This window comes from Rana temporaria, chromosome 9, assembly GCF_905171775.1.
Source record: "Rana temporaria chromosome 9, aRanTem1.1, whole genome shotgun sequence".
In the NCBI taxonomy this organism is placed as follows: domain Eukaryota; kingdom Metazoa; phylum Chordata; class Amphibia; order Anura; family Ranidae; genus Rana; species Rana temporaria.
The window spans coordinates 1,083,068-1,105,190 of record NC_053497.1 but is presented as its reverse complement, the minus strand read 5'-3'; positions in this window follow the sequence as shown (position 1 = coordinate 1,105,190).

Below are 22,123 nucleotides of genomic sequence, written 5' to 3'. Positions count from 1 at the left end.
CCCCCTTTATTAGGTCCCCCTTGCTAGTAGCGGGTTGGACCCCCTTTATTAGGCCCACCTTGCTAGTAGTGGGTTGGACCCCCTTTATTAGGTCCACCTTGATAGTAGCGGGTTGGACCCCCTTTATTAGGTCCGCCTTGCTAGTAGCGGGTTGGACCCCCTTTATTAGGTCCCCCTTGGTAGTAGCGGGTTGGACCCCCTTTATTAGGTCCTCCTTGCTAGTAGCGGGTTGGACCCCCTTTATTAGGTCCACCTTGCTCGTAGCAGGTTGGACCTCCTTTATTAGGTTTTGCTCCATAGTGACCTGATGACATCACACAGTTGCTGCAGATTTGTCGGCTGCACATCCATGAGGCCAATCTCACGTTCCACCACCTCCCAAAGGGTCTCTATTGGATGAGATGTGGTGAGTGTGGAGGCCATTGGAGGACAGTGACCTCATTGTCCAGTGGTGAGATGATACCGCCCTGCCCAGAAATCCCCTAAAATCCAGGCACTTACATGAGTCTTTCCCTAGTGAGATGCCACATTCCGCCCTCATATTGGCCTTTTCCCACCTCCAGCACACAGATTGATTTTTTTCCCAGTAAAACCCCACCCTCCGCCAACAGTTTGGTCTTACCCCAGGGATATGCCACACCCAGCACTCCCATTGGTCTTTCCCCAATGAGACCCCACCTCAGGCACACACAGATTGGTCCTTCTCCAGTGAGACCCCAGTATCAACTCACAGATTATTTTTTTACGTAAGTCTTTCCTTAGCGAGATGCCACATTCCGCCCTTGACTTGGTCTATTTCCCACCTCCAGTAAACAGATTGATTTGTTCCCCAGTAAAACCCTACCCCCAGCGCACTGTTTGGTCTTTACCCAATGAGAGTCTACCACCACCAAACAGTTTGGTCTTTGCCCAGTAATATGCCACACCCAACACTTACATAAGTCTTATCCTAGTGAGATGCCACATTCAGCACTCCCATTGGTCTTTACCCAATGAGACCCCACCTCCGGCACACAGATTAGTCTTCCCCAGGGAGATTCTACGACCAGCACACAGATTGGTACTCTCCAGGGAGATTCTACGACCAGCACACAGATTGGTCCTTCCCTAGTGAGACTCCAGTATCAACACACAGATTTTTTTTTACGTAAGTCTTTCCTTAGCGAGATCCCACATTCCGCCCTTGACTTAGTCTTTTCCCACCTCCAGTAAACAGATTTATTTGTTCCCCGGCAAAACCCTACCCCCAGCGCACTGTTTGGTTTTTGCCCAGTGAGAGTCTACCACCACCAGTTTGGTCTTTGCCCAGTAATATGCCACACTCAACACTTACATAAGTCTTATCCTAGTGAGATGCCACATTCAGCACTCCCATTGGTCTTTCCCCAATGAGCCCCCACCTCCAGCACACAGATTAGTCTTCCCCAGGGAGATTCTACGACCAGCACACAGATTGGTCCTTCCCCAGTGAGACCCCACTATCATTAATCTTTTTATATTAGTCTTTCCCCAGTGAGATGCCACATTCAGCCCTCGTCTTTTCCCACCTACAGTACACAGATTGTTTTTCCCCCAGTAAAACCCCACCCACAGCAAACTGTTTGGGTTAGGGGGTTAGGGTTAGGGTTGGGGTTAGGGTTAGGGGGTTAGGGTTAGGGGGTTAGGGTTGGGGTTAGGGTTAGGGGGGTTAGGGTTGGGGTTAGGGTTAAGGTTAGGGGGTTAGGGTTGGGGTTAGGGTTAGGGTTGGGGTTAGGGTTAGGGGGTTAGGGTTGGGGTTAGGGGGTTAGGGTTAGGGTTGGGGTTAGGGTTGTGGTTAGGTTTAGGGGGTTAGGGTTAGGGTTAGGGGGTTAGGGTTAGGGTTAGGGTTAGGGGGATGGGGTTGGGGTTAGGGTTAGGGGGTTGGGGTTAGGATTAGGGGTTAGGGGGTTAGTGGGTTAGGGTTGGGGTTAGGGCTAGGGGGTTAGGGGGTTAGGGTTGGGGTTAGGGTTAGCATTAGGGTTGGGGTTAGGGTAAGAAATGCAGTGCTGCTGCTGTAATATGCAGAGTATCTCACAGAAAGAAATGCAGTGCAGCTGCAATATGCAGACTATCTCACAGGAACAGATGCAGTGCAGGTGCAATTTGATTTGTGAACCAGGACTGACTCCTATCTAAATCTCTCCCTCAGATCAGCAGCAGCCTTTCCCTACCCTAGCTAATGCAGAGTGACAAGCTGTGCTATGTGCCTCTAGCTTATATAGAGGCTGGGTCACATGCTGGGTCACATGCTGCACTGGCCAATCACTGCACTGATGGCTTCTAAGTAAAACAATTTTTTCCTTCCCCTCTGTTTCTTTCCCCATGTTTTGGTTTATTCCTTCCCCCTTTCCCCCCTTCCTTATTTAATTTAAGTAAAACAATTAAAACAAATGGTGATTGGCTGCCCTGCAGCCCGCCGTAAATTGCCGAACACCGGACCCGAACCTGAACTTTCAGCAAAATGTCCGGGTTCGGGTCCGGGTACAAAAAAAACCAAAGTCCGTACCGAACCCGAACTTTACAGTTCGGGTTCACTCAACCCTATTGCCAACCTAATCTGCCTGACTATGTTTTCGCCTGAATCCTCAGCACACAAGCTCCACTTCGGACACTACTTACCACAGGTACCTTACATTGAAGAAGGGGTCCTGCGAGGCTCCGAAATGTTGCTCTTGCTTTAACAATGTGATTGATGAATAAAGCTTTGGACACACATTGGAGATCCACGGTGTGACGGGAGTCACTTTTGGGCGCAGGGTGACCAAGAAAATAATGAATACTGAGAATATGTCTTGGATTGCTTAAAATGGGAGAGTAATATTTATCCACAATATCTCCCAGGATATATGTAAAGACTATTCTTGTTAGTTGAGAGAGCGGATCACATTGGCCTCTGTACAATGTAGGTGATGGGCCGACTCTTGCTGGAGCTCCTGCTATTGTGAGAAGGTGTCCTTATGATAATGTATCATCTACTGTGTGAAGCTCTGTGACAACAAGCCTGACCTGTAGTAAAATCAATGACTAGGCTGCTTAAAGGGCTTAGTTAATTAGCTCATGTTAATTCGGTTTCTGGTCACAGGTGTATTTTCCTCTTCTACTGTATATAAGATTTGTATTCTGGTTCTAATAAGGAGTCTGATTCCTGGTTGACCCTCAATACAGAGCCAGGCTGCTTAAAGGGATTAGTTAATGAGCTCATGTTAATTAGGGTTCTGGTCACAGGTGTATTTTCAGTGTAATATGAGCAGAAGGTATGCACCTCCTCTTCTACTGTATATAAGACTTGTATTCTGGTTCTAATAAGGAGTCTGATTCCTGGTTGACCCTCAATACAGAGCCAGGCTGCTTAAAGAGGTTAGTTAATGAGCTCATGTTAATTAGGTTTCTGGTCACAGGTGTATTTTCAGTGTAATATGAGCAGGAGGTATGCACCTCCTCTTCTACTGTATATAAGACTTGTATTCTGGTTCTAATAAGGAGTCTGATTCCTGGTTGACCCTCAATACAGAGCCAGGCTGCTTAAACGGATTAGTTAATGATCTTGTGTTAATTAGGTTTCTGGTCACAGGTGTATTTTCAGTGTAATATGAGCAGGAGGTATGCACCTCCTCTTCTACTGTATATAAGACTTGTATTCTGGTTCTAATAAGGAGTCTGATTCCTGCTTGACCCTCAATACAGAGCCAGGCTGCTTAAAGGGATTCGTTAATGAGCTCATGTTAATTAGGTTTCTGGTCACAGGTGTATTTTCAGTGCAATATGAGCAGGATGTATGCACCTCCTCTTCTACTGTATATAAGACTTGTATTCTGGTTCTAATACGGAGTCTGATTCCTGCTTGACCCTCAATACAGAGCCTCATTATTCGTATGGGTTTGTTGTTTGGCGGATTGGAGTATCCGGTTGCTGCCTTTGTGTTCGAGAATGGAATGTCCTAAACGGCTTTAACCCCTTTCATACTCGGGGTGTCGTTACACACGGTGTGCTGGTGAGGAAGGAAGTTTTGTGACTACAGAAAAATCCCTAGCCGTGGAAAGACAAGTAGTGAGGTGGGACAACTCTAAAGTGGGTTTTGATGGACACACATGGGCTCTGCGGGCTGAAGTGGAAACCTTAACCTCTTCTTCCCTTTAGAAGAATGCCACCCTTACTGTCATGACTCGTATTATAGGAGGTCAGTTAGCCACAGCTCAAGGAACCCCTAGCCACCTCTGTTATAACCTTGGCTAGTTTCTGACTATGGCTTGTCTCTACTGATTATTGCTGTGACCCTGGCCTACCTTCTGACTACCACTCATCTCTGCTGATTCCAGGTATGACCCCGGCCTACCTCCTGACCACAACTTTGCCTTCAACCCTGCCTGTTGTCTTTCTTCTTGACTACTGACTCCTGCCTGTCTCTAAAATTATGCTTGTGGCCTGCCATGTGCTCCAGTATCCTTCCAGCTGCTTTCCAATCTTCTTCTCCCTGGGGATCTTCTCATCGACCTCTGCAAGCCCCCTCGCAGTCAAGCCTTCTTCTAGTAGACGGCTTCTATGAACTGGACTCCCAGCATTTGTGCCACTCATTCACACTCATTTGGAACAGAGGTGTAAAGGAAGCCTTTTTATCATGTGAGGCCCTGTACACACGATCCACGGACCGTTTTCATCGGACATGTCTGCTGGGAGATTTTGGTCTGATGTGAGGCCCTGTACACTCGATCCGCGGACCGTTTTCATCGGACATGTCTGCTGGGGGATTTTGGTCTGATGTGTGTACACACCATCAGACCAAAATCCCCGCGGACAGAGAATGTGGTGACGTAGACGACACCGACGTTCTCAAACCCGGAAGTGCAATGCTTCCACGCATGCGTCGAATCAATTTGACGCATGCGCAGGATTTCTGGTCGCTGGTTATACGTCATAACCAGTGGACATGTCCGATGAGTCGTACTAACCATCGGACGTGTCCGACGGACATCTTTCCAGCGGACAAGTTTCTTAGCATGCTAAGAAACTTTTGTCCGCTGGAAACCTGTCCGCTAGACCAGTTTCCGCGGACATGTTCGGTCGTGTGTACAAGGCCTAAGTCTCTATCTAAGAACGTTGTTAGGATACTTGGGGTGTCGTTACACACGGTGTGCTGGTGACCTTCTTCTTCTGTCCCTGGGAAGGTGGCACCAATAGATGCACTGGGGACGGAAGGGTGGAAGGGACCGTGTCTAATATCCAAGTGCTTGTCTTACCTTGGGCATAATAGTAATTGCTTCTTAGAGTTCCTGTGACAAATTTTATAGAGCGTCTAATGGAATCACATTATTTTAGAACAGCCAATATTAATTTAAAGGATGAAAATGAAATAAAAAGGAAAAAAAAAACTTGATTTTTCCACACGAAAAAAAGATTGAAGGGATTAGGAGAAAAAAAGAGTCACGGTAATACCTGCATTAATCAAAGTTTGATGGTTTAACAAGGCTTTCCGCAGTTGACATCGAGTAATACCATTTAAGAGGATTTAGCTGTAAGATTCATTTGAGAGACAAAATTTTTGGATTTGATAACAAGACACCAAGGATCGAAAAAAGGAAGTTTTGTGACTACAGAAAACCCCTAGCCGTGGAAAGACAAGTAATGAGGTGGGACAACTCTAAAGTGGGTTTTGATGGACGCACGTGGGCTCCGCGGGCTGAAGTGGAAACCTTAACCTCTTCTTCACTTTAGAAGAAACTTACGGAACGCGGAGTTCCATTTTTGATGAGTTTCACAGCTGGATCTTTTTTTCTCCATGCAAAGAGCCCCCGGGGTTTAATGGCTTCCAAGATCCAAATGAGATCAGCTTACAAAGTAACCACAACTATGTGGACAATGAATCCTGAAATAGGATGAAGAAGACAGCGAAGCCAGAAGCTGCTCATATTAATTGCCTTCAAATGAGCGACTGTTGTTGATATCATAATGCACTGGAGTAGGCAAATTTTGGCGAATGGTGTCCCAATTGTTCACTGGGGTTTGGGAACTCCTCGAAGAATAAGCCGTGTAGACATCCACTGAGTACCAGTATATTGTATAGCAGGGAGACAACCACTTTGAGGTAAGTATTACTTCTGTGGACCGTTAGAATTTTTGATTTTTTTGGGCAATTGTATTCCTTAAGTCATCAGTACACTATGATATCACTGCCGCAGATGATAGTCTAATGCAGCTTTTCTCAACCTTTTAATCAAGGAAGCTTGCATACATTTTCAGGCCTTGGGAACCCATGCTAAGATTTGGGGGAAAATATCTCTTCTATTGGTAATCAGTGAGAAGAATGTCCCTTACATTGGTGATCAGTGGGAAGAATGTCCCTTACATTGGTGATCAGTGAGAAGAATGTCCCTTACATTGGTGATCAGTGAGAAGAATGTCTCTTACATTGGTGATCAGTGGGAAGAATGTCCCTTACATTGGTGATCAGTGAGAAGAATGTCCCTTACATTGGTGATCAGTGGGAAGAATGTCCCTTACATTGGTGATCAGTGAGAAGAATGTCCCTTACATTGGTGATCAGTGGGAAGAATGTTCCTTACATTGGTGATCAGTGGGAAGAATGTTCCTTACATTGGTGATCAGTGGGAAGAATGTCCCTTACATTGGTGATCAGTGGGAAGAATGTTCCTTACATTGGTGATCAGTGAGAAGAATGTCTCTTACATTGGTGATCAGTGGGAAGAATGTCCCTTACATTGGTGATCAGTGAGAAGAATGTCTCTTACATTGGTGATCAGTGGGAAGAATGTCCCTTACATTGGTGATCAGTGGGAAGAATGTTCCTTACATTGGTGATCAGTGAGAAGAATGTCCCTTACATTGGTGATCAGTGGGAAGAATGTCCCTTACATTGGTGATCAGTGGGAAGAATGTTCCTTACATTGGTGATCAGTGGGAAGAATGTCCCTTACATTGGTGATCAGTGAGAAGAATGTCCCTTACATTGGTGATCAGTGAGAAGAATGTCTCTTACATTGGTGATCAGTGGGAAGAATGTCCCTTACATTGGTGATCAGTGGGAAGAATGTTCCTTACATTGGTGATCAGTGGGAAGAATGTCCCTTACATTGGTGATCAGTGGGAAGAATGTTGCTTACATTGGTGATCAGTGGGAAGAATGTCCCTTACATTGGTGATCAGTGAGAAGAATGTCCCTTACATTGGTGATCAGTGGGAAGAATGTTCCTTACATTGGTGATCAGTGGGAAGAATGTTCCTTACATTGGTGATCAGTGGGAAGAATGTCCCTTACATTGGTGATCAGTGGGAAGAATGTTCCTTACATTGGTGATCAGTGAGAAGAATGTCTCTTACATTGGTGATCAGTGGGAAGAATGTCCCTTACATTGGTGATCAGTGGGAAGAATGTTCCTTACATTGGTGATCAGTGGGAAGAATGTTCCTTACATTGGTGATCAGTGAGAAGAATGTTCCTTACATTGGTGATCAGTGAGAAGAATGTTCCTTACATTGGTGGTCAGTGAGAAGAATGTCCCTTACATTGGTGATCAGTGGGAAGAATGTCCCTTACATTGGTGATCAGTGGGAAGAATGTCCCTTACATTGGTGATCAGTGAGAAGAATGTCCCTTACATTGGTGATCAGTGGGAAGAATGTCCCTTACATTGGTGATCAGTGAGAAGAATGTCCCTTACATTGGTGATCAGTGAGAAGAGTGTCCCTTACATTGGTGATCAGTGGGAAGAATGTTCCTTACATTGGTGATCAGTGAGAAGAATGTCCCTTACATTGGTGATCAGTGAGAAGAGTGTCCCTTACATTGGTGATCAGTGGGAAGAATGTTCCTTACATTGGTGATCAGTGAGAAGAATGTTCCTTACATTGGTGATCAGTGAGAAGAATGTTCCTTACATTGGTGGTCAGAATGTGGTCAAGTGGTGTTGGACTTGGAACTATGCAGGCACCATCGTATTATAGGAGGTCAGTTAGCCACAGCTCAAGGAATCCCTAGCCACCTCTGTTGTAACCTTGGCTAGTTTCTGACTATGGCTTGTCTCTACTGATTATTGCTGTGACCCCGGCCTACCTTCTGACTACCACTCATCTCTGCTGATTCCAGGTGTAACCCTGGCCTACCTCCTGACCACAACTTTGCCTTCAACCCTGCCTGTTGTCTTATGCTTAGATTATGCTTTTGGCCTGCCATGTGCTCCAGTATCCTTCCAGTTGCTTTCCTATCTTCTTCTCCCTGGGGATCTTCTCATCGACCTGTGCAAGCTGTCGTAAGTCCTAATCTGGGCCGTCGTATCTATGCGACTGATTCTTAGAATCAGTTACGCATAGATATCCATTAGATCTGACAGGCGTAAGGCTCTTACACTGTCAGATCTTAAATGCAATTTTTTTTCCCGCCGCTAGGTGTCGCCTCCGTCGTTTTCCCTGTCGTCTATGCAAATAAAAAAAGTAAAGAATAATCCCAAAAATGTAATACCAAAAATAAAAAAACAACTGACACCAGTGGCGGAACTGCCAGGGTCGCAAAGGTCGCGCTTGCGTTCCGTCGGGGCGAGCTCGGAGGGGAGGGGTCAGGGGGGCCCTGTATGGTTTCTTGCACCACCGGGGCCCTGCACGGGGTTCTGGTTATGCCACTGTGCCCTATAATTAATAAGCCATGCCTGGTAAAGAACCTTTCCATACAGTAATATGATGACTAAATCCCGTGAAATATCTGGGAGGGGGGGGGCTGAGCGGGTGAAAACCGCACTATTGGCACATTTCAATTAAAAATATAAAAAATAAAAAAATGAAAGAGCCGCTGGAAGCAGAGCTGAGTAAGCGAGCCGTGGCCAACAACGCTCTGACAGCACCAAGGTGCGAGCGATGAGCCGCGGCCCTTTTGTTTCCTCATCTGGCGAAGGTTTAATTAAAGATTAAGGTGACGTTGAAGCGTTGCGGGCTTTAGTAGAATGGCGTCATCGTGTGGCAACCGATGACTTCATCCCGCCGATATGAGGCCTTCGAAATCCGGCCATGTGACGGCTCTGAGAAAATGAAGTGAGACCTGAATGGGGAACAAGAAAAAAAAAAGAAACGAAATTCATGAAATTATTACAAAACGTTAATGTGGAGCTCCAATTATTCTCATGATAAGTGTGGGACGCGTCCGGGTCACAGAGATCACAGACTCCTCCCTACAACGCTTTCATCTGAGGTCTTTCTTTTTTTAAGGCTCTAATTGGCTTAAAAAAAGTTGAGCTAGGGGCGCAGAGCACTGTGGCCCTGACCACACCCACTTGTGACATTAGCTAATCAACATTCGCTATTGTCTTCCTGCTTCCTCTCCTGGTCAACCAGGACAGGAAGCGGGTCCTAAGACAGGACTGGCCGGGAGGAGAAGTGACTGGACTGGCCGGGAGAAGTGACCGGACTGGCCGGGAGGAGAAGAGACTGGATTGGTCGGGAGGAGAAGTGACCGGACTGGCCGGGAGGAGAAATGATCGGACTGCACGGAGGAGAAGAGACTGGACTGGCCAAGAGGAGAAATGACCGGACTGACTGGAAGGAGAAGTGACTGGACTGTCTGGAAGGAGAAGTGACCGGACTGGCCGGGAGGAGAAGTACTGGATTGGCTGGGAGGAGAAGTGACTGGATTGGCTGGGAGGAGAAGTGACTGGATTGGCTGGGAGGAGAAGTGACCGGACTGGCCGGGAGGAGAAGTGACTGGTTTGGCTGGGAGGAGAAGTGACCGGACTGGCCGGGAGGAGAAGTGACTGGATTGGCTGGGAGGAGAAGTGACCGGACTGGCCGGGAGGAGAAGTGACTGGTTTGGCTGGGAGGAGAAGTGACTGGATTGGCCGGGAGAAGAAGTGACCGGACTGGCCGGGAGGAGAAGTGACCGGACTGGCCGGTTGGAGAAGTGACTGGATTGGCTGGGAGGAGAAGTGACTGGATTGGCCGGCAGGAGAAGTGACTGGACTGGCCGGGAGGAGAAATGACTGGACTGCATGGAGCAGAAGTGGCCGGACTGGCCGGGAGGAGAAGTGGCTGGACTGGCAGGGAGGAGAAGCCGGGAAGCTGCCCGCGACCCGGATGGGGTAAATGCGAGTGGGCAAGTGGGCAGGCAGACTGGCCGGGAGGAGAAGTACTGGATTGGCCGGGAGGAGAAGTGACTGGACTGGCTGGGAGGAGAAGTGAGTGGACTGGCCGGAAGGAGAAGTGACTGGACTGGTCGGGAGGAGAAGTGAGTGGACTGGCCGGAAGGAGAAGTGACTGGACTGGCGCGGAGCAGAAGTGACCGGACTGGTCGGGAGGAGAAGTGACTGGACTGGCGCGGAGCAGAAGTGACTGGACTGGTCCAGAGGAGAAGTGACTGGAGTGGCTGAGAGGAGAAGCCGGCAAGCTGCCCGCGACCCAGATGGGGTAAATGCGAGTGGGCAAGTGGGCAGGCGGTCGAGCGAGCACCAGCCGCCACTGGTTTACTCACCACGGACTAAGACTGGGATGTCATTAAAGTTCATGTGCGTGTAATGGCAGGCGTCCCAATACTTTTGGTAATATAGAGTGTACATATATATATATGCATTTTTGGGTTTAAGGAGAGCAGGATTTTCCATGCTTTTTCTCAGGAATCAGGTTGTGCGTACCGTCAGGAATTCCATGCCAGAACACGACTTGGCACCATTGCCCGTAGCTCGGCTCATTACAGCTGCACACCATTAAACCCCTGCTTCCTTTTCTATTAGTATGCTTTGGACCCGCTCCCAGCCCCCCCTCCCCCTCCAGTACAGGAGCTCCGTCATCATTGCCTTTAGTGTTATAAAGTGAATCTGCTGTCGGAAAGTTTTTTTGGGACCTTTAAGTAGACTTTGGAGTATTTTCAGTTTAGTCAGCTGAGGCCGAATTCAATGGTATTATCTCTCCCGGAGAGAAGCCACCCACAGACCTCCCTCTCCGGTACCGGATCCTGCCAGAACCTCCATGGAGCGTTGGATGGAAGGACACCGGGAACATATGGTGAGCATTACCCTTCCATGGTCCTTCCACGTTCCATGGTCCTCCCACTTTCCATGGTCCTCCCACTTTCCATGGTCCTCCCACCTTCCATGGTCCTCCCACCTTCCATGGTCCTCCCACCTTCCATGGTCCTCCCACTTTCCATGGTCCTCCCACCTTCCATGGTTTCCCACCTTCCATGGTCCTCCCACCTTCCATGGTCCTCCCACCTTCCATGGTTCCCTACCTTCCATGGTCCCTCCACCTTCCATGGTCCTCCCACCTTCCATGGTTCCCCACCTTCCATGGTCCTTCCACCTTCCATGGTCCTCCCACTTTCCACGGTCCTCCCACCTTCCATGGTTCTCCCACCTTCCATGGTCCTCCCACATTTTCATGGTTCCCCACCTTCCATGGTTTCCCACCTTCCATGGTCCTTCCACCTTCCATGGTCCTCCCACTTTCCATGGTCCTCCCACCTTCCATGGTTTCCTACCTTCCATGGCCCTCCCACCTTCCATGGTCCTCCCACCTTCCATGGTCCTCCCACTTTCCATGGTCCTCCCACCTTCCATGGTCCTCCCACCTTCCATGGTCCTCCAACCTTCCATGGTCCTCCCGCCTTCCATGGTCCTCCCACCTTCCATGGTCCTCCCACCTTTCATGGTCCTCCCACTTTCCATGGTCCTTCCACCTTCCATGGTCCTCCCACTTTCCATGGTCCTCCCACCTTCCATGGTTTCCTACCTTCCATGGCCCTCCCACCTTCCATGGTCCTCCCACCTTCCATGGTCCTCCCACTTTCCATGGTCCTCCCACCTTCCATGGTCCTCCCACCTTCCATGGTCCTCCAACCTTCCATGGTCCTCCCGCCTTCCATGGTCCTCCCACCTTCCATGGTCCTCCCACCTTTCATGGTCCTCCCACTTTCCATGGTCCTCCCACCTTCCATGGTTTCCCACCTTCCATGGTCCTCCCACCTTCCATGTTCCTCCTACCTTCCATGGTTCCCCAGGTACGGCGGCGTAGCGTAAATGTGCCGGCGTCAGTGCGCCTAATTCAAATTGTGAAGAGGTGGGCGTGTTTTATGTAAATAAAGCATGACCCCATGTAAATGACGTTTTGAATGAACGGCGCATGCGCCGTCTGTGGACGTATCCCAGTGCGCATGCGTCAGATAGAATGCCTACGACGTGAAAGTAACTTACGCACAGCCCCATTCGCGTACGACTTACGTAAACGACGTAAAAAGATACGCCTGATCCGACGTCCATACCTTGCATGGGCTGCGCCACCTAGAGACCAGCTTTATCTTTACGCCGGCGTATGTCTTACGTAAACGGCGTAACTAATTGCGACGGGCGCACGTACGTTCGTGAATCGGCGTATCCAGCTCATTTGCATATTCGACGCGGAAATCAACGGAAGCGCCACCTAGCGGCCAGCGTAATTATTGCACCCCAAGATACGACGGCGTAGGAGACTTACGCCGCTCGTATCTTGGCCAAATCTATGCGTAACTGATTCTATGAATCAGGCGCATAGATACGACGGCGGCCATTCGGACTTACGATGGCGTACGTGGAGATACGCCGTTGTAAGTCTTTAAGAACCCGGCCCAAGGTATCCGCAATCGCATTTATTAACGAAGAAAGTTATTAATTAAACCATTAATAAGGTCTTAACTTTTTTGGTCGTCTTTTTTTAGCGGCCATTGCATTGTCCATAGGGCCTCCTCAGTGGCCACTAAGGTCATTGGACAAGGCGAGGGCGGTGGGAGGGAGCTTAACCGAGTCAGAAAAAAAGCAGAAACTCAATCAGATTGGCAGAGAAGAGTCCAACAAAAGTCCATCGGCCCGTCTTGTGGTGTCACTTTGTGAAAAAGTTAGAGGGCCAGATTCATAAAGAATTGCGGCGGCGTAACGTATGTTCTTTACGTTACTCCGCCGCAAGTTTTCCTCGTAAGTGCTTGATTCACAAAGCACTTGCGTGTAAACTTGCGGCGGAGTAACATAAAGCCGTCCGGCGCAAGCCCGCCTAATTCAAATGGGGCGGGGACCATTTAAATTAGGCGCGTTCCCGCGGCGAACGTACTGCGCATGCTCCGTTTTGAAATTTACCGCCGTGCTTTACGCGAAATGACGTCGCCCCGACGTAACGTTTTGAATGGCGACGTGCGTAACGTACTTTCGTATTCCCGGACGACTTACGCAAAAAAAAAAAAATTGAAATTCGACGCGGGAACGACGGCCATACTTTAACATGGGCTGTCTATTGTTAGCGACTAGCGGCGAAGTAACGAACGCGCGTACCTTCGTGGATCGCCGTAAACAGCTAATTAGCATACCCGACGCGGAAAATGACGCGATCTCCACCCAGCGGCGGCCGAAGTATTGCATCCTAAGATCCGAAGCCGTACGCCTGTCGGATCTTAGCCAAATGCCGTCGTATCTTGGTTTGTGAATTACAAATAAAGATACGACGCGGCAAATTTGAAAGTACGCAGCAGATACTCCGGCGTACTTCTTCTGTGAATCTGGCCCTTAGAATGTGTGACAGGTTCTCTTTATGTGCTTTGCTTCTTTTCTTTTTTAAGCACCGGCGGGTTTTTTTTTCTTTTTGCCCGGCGGCAGAATAGAGAGAGCGCTCCGGGGAATAGAGATTACGCTCCAAGAGCCTCGCCAGACTCGCGCCGGATCCTTCCATCTCATTTACAAACCGGTGTTGTGCCTTCCCAATGGTGAAAATCAAATTATTTGGTCACCAAATATAGTAACCCCCCTCCCCCCCCATCCGTCTTCCCATCTCATACCTGAGAACATGTATTGCGCCTCGGGGGCTTTGCTGGCCCAAATGCATGAATTTCCACCTATTTATTCCGAGAGACGTCACTTTCCCCGGGAAAACATGCGCCGCTCGCTCCTTGACTTCCCGTCTACCTTCCCCATGACGGTCCTCCTGAGATTAAAGAGACATAAAGGCCCAGATTCTCAAAGGGCTTACGACGGCGCAACGCAATGTGCGCCGTCGTAAGTCCTAATCTGGCCCGGCGTATCTATGCGCCTGATTCTTAGAATCAGTTACGCATAGATAACCATTAGATCCGACCGGCGTAAGGCTCTTACGCTGTCGGATCTTAAATGCAATTTTTTTTTTTCGCCGCTAGGTGTCGCCTCCGTCGTTTTCCCGATCGAGTATGCAAATTAGCAAAATACGCGAATTCCCGAACGTATGCGCGGTCGACGCAGTGAAGATACAACGTTTACGTAAGATTTGAGACGCGTAAAGTTGCCCCTGCTATATGAGGGGCAACCAATGTTAAGTATGGACGTCGTTCCCGCGTCGAAATTTAAAAATTGACGTCGTTTGCGTAAGTCGTTCATGAATAGGGCTGGACGCCGTTCACGTCGAAACCAATGACGTCCTTGCGACGTCATTTAGCGCAATGCACGTCAGGAAATTTTAGGGACGGCGCATGCGCAGTACGTTCGGCGCGGGAACGCGCCTAATTTAAATGATCCACGCCCCCTACCCGGATCATTTGAATTAGGCGGGCTTGCGCCGGAGGATTTACGCTACGCCACCGCAACTTTACAGGCAAGTGCTTTGTGAATAAAGCACTTGCCCGTAAAACTTGCGGCGGCGTAACGTAAATGAGATACGTTACGCCGCCGCAAAGATGCGGCGATCTACGAGAATCTGCCCCAAATACCGTATTTTCCGGCGTATAAAAAGACGACTCCTGAAATTCTTCTTTAAAGTCGGGGGGGGGGGGGTCGTCTTATACGCCGGTAACCTAACATGCAGACCGCGGCCGTCCATTTTTCAAAAGCCGCGCCTCCTCCTCGTGCTGTTCCGTGATAGGCGGAACACTCAGCCTCCCGGCAGAGCCTCTGTTCAGTGTTCCGCCTATCACGGATGCCCTCTCGTCCTTGGTCTCGGACGAGAGGGCAGAAACACTGGGGTAGATTCAGGTACATTTGCCCATTTCTTACGGAGGCACAGCGCACCGTTTTGCCGCTGCGCCTCCGTAAATTTCCTGCGCTTGATTCACGGAGCAGTAGTTCCGTAAATTGCGTGGGCGCTTCTGAAAAATGCCCGGCGTAAGAGCGCGCAATTTAAATGATCCCGTAGGGGGCGTGGATCATTTAAATTAGGCGCGCTCCCGCGCCGAACGTATAGCGCATGCGCCGTCCCTAAAATTTCCCGACGTGCATTGCACTAAATGACGTCGCAAGGACGTCATATTTTTTCGACGTGAACGTAAAATTTTTAAATTTCGACGCGGGAACTACGTCCATACTTAACATTGGCTGCGCCTCCTAATAGCAGGAGCAGCGTTACGACGAAAACGAGTTACGCAAACGACGTAAAAACTACCGCCGGAGCGCACGTACGTTTGTGAATCGGCGTATCTAGGTAATTAGCATATTCTACGCCGACGACAACGGAAGCGCCCCTAGCGGCCAAAGTGATATTGCACACAATTCTACGCCGCCGCAATCAAGTTACGTCGGTGGAGGAAGCCTATTTTTACAGCGTAACTGCCTTTGTGAATCGGCGTAACGAAACGCCGACGCAGATTTGAAATTAAGGCGGCGTATCTCCAGATACGCCGCCGTAACAGGTACCTGAATCTACCCCAGTGGGCTAGATTCAGGTACGAGATACGACGGCGTATCTCCGGATACGCCGTCGTATCTCTGAGTTGCGGCGTCGTATCTATGCGACTGATTCATAGAATCAGGTTACGCATAAATTTCCCTAAGATCCGACCGGCGTAAGTGTCTTACACCGTCGTATCTTAGGCTGCATATTTACGCTGGCCGCTAGGTGGCGCTTCTGTATATTTACGCGAGGAATATGCAAATTAGGTAGTTACGCCGATTCAGAAACGTACGTCCGCCCGGCGCAATTTTTTTCGTCGTTTACGTTCAGCTTTTTCCGGCGTAACGTTACCCCTGGGTCTATGAGGCGTATCCAATGTTAAGTATGGACGTCGTTCCCGCGTGAAATTTTGAAAATTTTACGTCGTTTTTGCGTAAGTCGTTCGCGAATTGGGCTGGACGTAATTTACGTTCCCGTCGAAAGCACTGACGATTTGCGGCGGAATTTCGAGCATGCACACTTCGTAATAAAACACGCCCACATCATCCGCATTTGAATTAGGCGGGCTTACGCCGGCCAACAGACGTTACGCCGCCGTAACTTAGGGCGCAAGTTCTTTCTGAATACGGAACTTGCGCCCTAATTTACGGCGGCGTAACGTATCTGAGATGCCCGGCAGCAGAATAGAGAGATACGTTACGCCCGCAGAAAGATACGCTTATCTTTCTGAATCTGCCCCAGTGTCTCCTGGGAAGCTGAGTGTTCCGCCAATCACAGAACAGCACGAGGAGGAGGCGCGGCTTTTGAAAAATGGACGGCCGCGGTCTGACAGATTCTGCATGTCAGGGATAAGGTAAGGGATCGTCGAGACATGCGATGGCACAGTGAGGTATGCAGTGACACAGTGAGGCATGTAATGTGGCACAGTGAGGCATATAATGGTGGCACAGTCTGGCATGTAATGGCACAGTGAGGCATATAATGGTGGCACAGTCTGGCATGTAATGGCACAGTAAGGCATATAATGGTGGCACAGTCTGGCATGTAATGGCACAGTGAGGCATATAATGGTGGCACAGTCTGGCATGTAATGGCACAGTGAGGCATGTAATGGTGCCACAGTCTGGCATGTAATGGCACAGTAAGGCATATAATGGTGGCACAGTCTGGCATGTAATGGCACAGTGAGGCATGTAATGGGGCACAGTGAGGAATGTAATGGGGCACAGTGAGGCATGTAATGGGGCACAGTGAGGAATGTAATGGGGCACAGTGAGGCATGTAATGGTGGCACAGTGGGGACACGGAGGGGTCCCTGTTAGCTGCGATGCAACTCATCGAGAGTTTTGGTGAACTGTCTGGCTTTGCCATTAATTGGCATAAGTCAGTGCTCCTTCCTCTTGATGATAGGCCCTCGGAACTACCGGGGATAGCGACTAGAATACAAATGGTGGAATCTTTCAAATACCTGGGAATAATGGTGACTAAAGACCCAACGGAATATGTGTCCCTAAATCTCAAGCCTCTACTGCACAAATTTAGAACTAAATGTTCTGCCTGGTGTAAGCTACCTCTGTCGGTGACGGGACGAGTAAACCTGATCAAGATGATCTGGGCCCCACAGCTGCTATATATTTTGCACAATGCCCCAGTGTGGATCCCGAAGTGCTGGTTCCAGCGCATTGATTCCCAATTCAGGTCCCTTATTTGGAACAATCGGATTGCCAGAATAAAACTACATACCTTACAGTACCCTAAAGACCAGGGGGGAATGGCTGTTCCCCATGCACAGACCTACTTCTATGCAGCCCAACTACAACATTTTGTAGGTTGGGACCAGACAGAAATAACGGACCCCTCTAGGGCCCTGCTCATAGATCCAGCCACTTCATACACTGCAATGTCTCACATGGAAATGGGTTTCCCTGGGGTCCCGGCCACGTGCCCTACGGCTTGCCTTCTTAAGAAACTGTGGAACGCTGTCAGGAGGAGGATGGGGATCACGGGTTTCCTGCCTAGTACGCCTATTTGGCGGAATAGATTCTACACCGAATTAGTTAAACTACGGGATTGCTCTAGATGGGAGGATGCGGGCATTCTATACTTAAACCAAATCTTTGATGGGGGGACCCTAAAATCATTCGAAAGGTTGAAGGAGGAATTCCCCTTATGGGGAGGAACACATTTTCAATACATTAGACTAGCTCACGCGATTAGAGCACAGGGTTATTGTTCCGCGCTGCGCCGGGAAGAGTCTCGTTTCTTGGGTTCAGTTTTTGCAGATACAGAGAAAAAGGGCTTTATTTCCAGGTCATATCAACAGCTACTCGCACCCATACAAGCACCCGATGTTCTTCCCTGTAGAGAGAAATGGGAGAATGACATAGGACCCATAGATGGGGACCAATGGGAGCAAATACTGAGTACTGGCCCCTTGGTTTCGGTCTCGGCGGCCCAAAGATTGTCACATTTATTTATTCTCCACAGAGTCTATAGAACTCCAGTACAATTACACCGGTGGGGTAGACGAGATACATCCATATGTCCCAAATGCCAGGCACATCCGGGAGACCTCATCCACATGCTTTGGAGGTGCCCCAAGTTAGTAAGGTACTGGAGCGCGGTGCTCAAAATTATTAACTCTACCTACCAGGTCCAGTTGCCGGTAAGCCCACTGGTGTGCTTGCTGGGGGGTATAGATGAGGACCTGTACCTGCCTCCTGTCTACACGGCCTTGCTTAGACTGCTATATTTGGCACGGAAACTTATAGCAAGATACTGGTTGTCTGCTCGGGTTCCGTCGAGCCGACAGTGGGCACAGGAGGTCAATAGGATCCTTATTAGGGAGAAGAACACATACCTGCATAGAAAGGCACCACAGAAGTTTGCCAACATATGGCAGGGATGGCTGGGATCTCCGGAGGTTGCCCCTCCACAACTGGTACTTGATAGGCTGTTAATTGGTTAAAACCTTGGTTAAGTGGAAGAGTGCGATGGGGTCATCTCTATAAATTACCAGGTGAGAGGTAATTGGGCTAAGTGATCTAGTGAAGGCTGTACCTATGGCATCAGGCCGGCTGGCTTTTCCCCCTACTGTGTTTCTTTTTTTTCTTTTTTTTCTTTTCTTCCCCCCTTTTTTTTTTTTTTTCTTTTTGTTTTTTTTTGTTTGTATAATATGTTTAAAGTGCCTACAGTTGGAGCACCAGATGTACGGAAAGATCGCATAAGAACTACTGCAGTGTTAATGTATTGCCCCTAGGCTTTATGCTTAAATAGCTTTGCCCCAGGTGTGGCACAGCTTTCTTTAGGTCATTTAAATGCGATGTACATGTATGTTACTTTGTACTGCTACTGTTTTTCTTTTTTTCAAAATAAAAACTTTACTGATTTAAAAAAAATGGTGGCACAGTCTGGCATGTAATGGCGCAGTGAGGCATGTAATGGGGCACAGTGGGGCATGTAATGGTGGCACAGTGAGGTATGTAATGGTGGCACAGTGAGGTATGCAGTGACACAGTGAGGCATGTAATGGTGGCACAGTCTGGCATGTAATGGTGGCACAGTCTGGCATGTAATTGCACAGTGAGGCATGTAATGGTGGCACAGTCTGGCATGTAATTGCACAGTGAGGCATGTAATGGTGGCACAGTCTGGCATGTAATGGTGGCACAGTCTGGCATGTAATGGCACAGTGAGGCATGTAATGGTGGCACAGTCTGGCATGTAATGGTGGCACAGTCTGGCATGTAATGGAACAGTGAGGCATGCAATGGTGACACAGTGAGGCATGTAATGGTGGCACAGTCTGGCATGTAATGGTGGCACAGTCTGGCATGTAATGGCACACTGAGGCATGTAATGGTGGCACAGTGAGGTATGTAATGGTGGCACAGTGAGGCATGTAATGGTGGCACAGTCTGGCATGTAATTGCTCATAAAAAGTGTTTGGGGACCCGGGTCCTGCCCCAGGGGACATGTATCAATGCAAAAAAAAAGTTTTAAAAAGTGAAACAAAATAAAAGTGAAATATTCCTTTAAATTTCGTACCTGGGGGGGTGTCTATAGTATTTCTGTAAACTAGCGCGTGTTTCCCGTGTTTAGAACTGTCCCTGCACAAAATGACTTTTCTAAAGGAAAAAAAGTCATATAAAACTACTCGCGGCTAATAATGAATTGTCGGGTCCCGGCAATACAGATAAAAGTAATTGAAAAAAAACAGCATGCCCCCCCCCCCCCCAGTCCATTACCAGGCCCTTTGGGTCTGGTATTACTGTAATATTAAGCGGAACCCTGAACCAAAAATAAATAAATAAAATTGCGTGGCGGTCCCCCCAAATTCCAATTCCAGGCCCTTCAGGTCAAGGCAAACCCTGCACCAATTTTTTTTTTTAACTGGCGTAGGGGTCCCCCTAAAAAAGCATACCAGACCCTTAATGTCTGGTATGGATTTTAAGGGGAAACCAGCACCAAAATTAAAAAAAAATGGCGTTAGGGTCCCACCAAAAATCCACCCCAGACCCTTATCCGAGCATGCAACCTGGCAGGCCGCAGGAAAAGAGGGGGGGGTGGCGAGAGACCCCTTCTCAACCGTACCAGGCAACATGCCCTCAACATGGAGAGGGTGCTTTGGAGTCTGGACCCCAAAGCATCTTGTCCCCATGTTGATGGGGACAAGGGCCTCATCCCCCACAACCCTTGCCCGGTGGTTGTGTGGGTCTGCGGGCGGGGGACTTATCGGAATCTGGAACCCCCCTATTAACCAGGGGACCCCCAGATCCCACTCCTTCCCCTATGTGAATTGGTAACAGGTACATTGTACCCCTACCATTTGACCCAAAAAAGTGTTAAAAATTGTAAAAAAAGACAGGAGACAGCTTGGGACAAGTCCTTTTTTGTCCATGGCTTCCATAACTGCTCGGTTACAGGGGACAACTGGGTTTGGGATCACCTAGGCCAGTGATGGCGAACCTCGGCACCCCAGATGTTTTGGAACTACATTTCCCATGATGCTCCACTACACTGCACACTACATGAGCATCATGGGAAATGTAGTTCCAAAACATCTGGGGTGCCAAGGTTCGCCATCACTGCCCTAGGCCATATCCTAATACGATATGTTGGGTTGGTGGCCTTGATTGGAGATACTCAGGGCCGGTGCTAGACTATTTTGCAACCTAGGCAAGACCGGCTACATGCAACCCCTCCCCCCCCGCCCACTAAAACTTCTGCACCTCTAAAATATACTTTCTATTAGGTAGATTCAGGTAGGGGCGCGAAAATCTAGCTCGGCATAGCCTAGCGTGTTTACACTACGTCGCCTTAAGTAAGAGAGGCAAGTACATGATTCACAAAGTACTTGCCTCCTTACTTAGGGCGGCGTAGTGTAAATGCGGCGGGCGTAAGGGCGCCTAATTAAGATGGGTTGGGGGGGCGTGTTTAATGGTAATGAGGCTTGACCTCACGTTTTTGATGTTTTTTTGTCACTGCGCTTGCGCCGGGCGACTACATTTCCCAGTGTGCATTGCGGTTATGTACGCCGCACGGGCCTATTGATTTCGGCGTGGACGTAAACGGCGTAAATCCCGATTCGCGGACGACTTGCGCAAATGACGTTAAAATTTCGAATCTCGCGGCGGGAACGGCGGCCATACTTTAACATTGTTATTCCACCTAATAGGTGGAATAACTTTAGGCGTCCTAAGGCCTTACGGAAACGGCGTAAATCGACTGCGGCGGCCGGGTGTACGTTCGGGAATCGGCGTAGAAACTAATTTACATAATCTACGCCGACCGCAATGGAAGCGCCACCTAGCGGCCATCCGAAAAATTGCAATCTAAGATAGGACGGCGCAAGCCGTCGTATCTTAGATATGTTTAAGCGTATCTCTGTTTGAGAATACACTTAAACATAAGTCGGCGTAGATTCTGAGTTAGGCCGGCTTATCTACTGATAATCTACTGATAAGCCGGCCTAACTCTTACTGAATCTACCTATATACCTCTATGCCCTCTTGTGATGTGTTTCCCCCTCATTGAACTGACCTGAGCAGCATTGCCGGACATGGCGAATAGCGCATGTCTTGAGTACCTGGTCTTTCCATCCCTGCTCAGTCCTGCCACCCGCCTCAGTACTTCCATAGTTCCACCTGGCAGCTGAGTTTGTCCCCCCATGCTCCCGCGGCCTTCCGGTTCTCACACTGCTGTCTGGCGATGGACCGGGAGAGGGGCCCAGCACAATCTCCAGCTTTCACTTCACCCTGCGCCTGAACTCCTTCTTCTCATCTTGCAGCCCCTGCACGGTCCCCTGTAGAAGACATTCCCTCTCCTCCTTTGGTACACTCAGGGGCTGACTGAAAACCTTTGGCCCAGGGGACAAGTACAACCCAAAGGCCCATGATGCAGCAGCTCGGCCTCCCTTCCCACTCCCCCTTTTCTCTGCCTCCTCCCAACCCCCAATCCAGGCTGAAGCTCCACTCCAGGAACTCTCTGCTCACCGGGTGCGTTGGGCTGGACATTGCCTGTTGCA